This window comes from Penaeus monodon, chromosome 32 (genome assembly GCF_015228065.2).
Source record: "Penaeus monodon isolate SGIC_2016 chromosome 32, NSTDA_Pmon_1, whole genome shotgun sequence".
Lineage (NCBI taxonomy): Eukaryota > Metazoa > Arthropoda > Malacostraca > Decapoda > Penaeidae > Penaeus > Penaeus monodon.
The window spans coordinates 22506887-22507393 of record NC_051417.1 but is presented as its reverse complement, the minus strand read 5'-3'; positions in this window follow the sequence as shown (position 1 = coordinate 22507393).

Genomic DNA, 507 nt, shown 5'->3' with positions numbered 1-507 from the left:
ATATATCAATGAGTAGATGTCTAGCAAATACTCAAAAAGCTGAATAAAGCATATTCCCAGTGACGATAATACCAATAAAATAGCGATTATGTGAACGATAGCCTGGAACGCAAAACTCACGAGAGGAGCGGAAGGCAGGCTGCAGGCTGTATAGGGTGTACAGCGTAGATGAGGGCGAACTGTTTCCTGGCGCAGTCTGAAGAAGAAATTAGATGAGGGTGAAAATGTGAAACTTCTTTTATTATTGAGAAAAGGGACCAGGAAATATATCATTAGATAAGACAGAATCAGTTACTAAAGTCGTTCTTGACCCCTGTAAAAAAATATGAATCTAGATACTGTTTTTAAACAGGTATCGTGTCAGTTAGTAATGAAACAAGTTAAGCAAGGATAGAAAAAATAATAACATTGTTCTTCTAGTCCACAAGTACTTTCTCTTTTGTCGAAGGCAGAATAGGTAATTTGATCGTTCAAGTGGAACCCTTAAGTAACGTGTGGAAACATAGC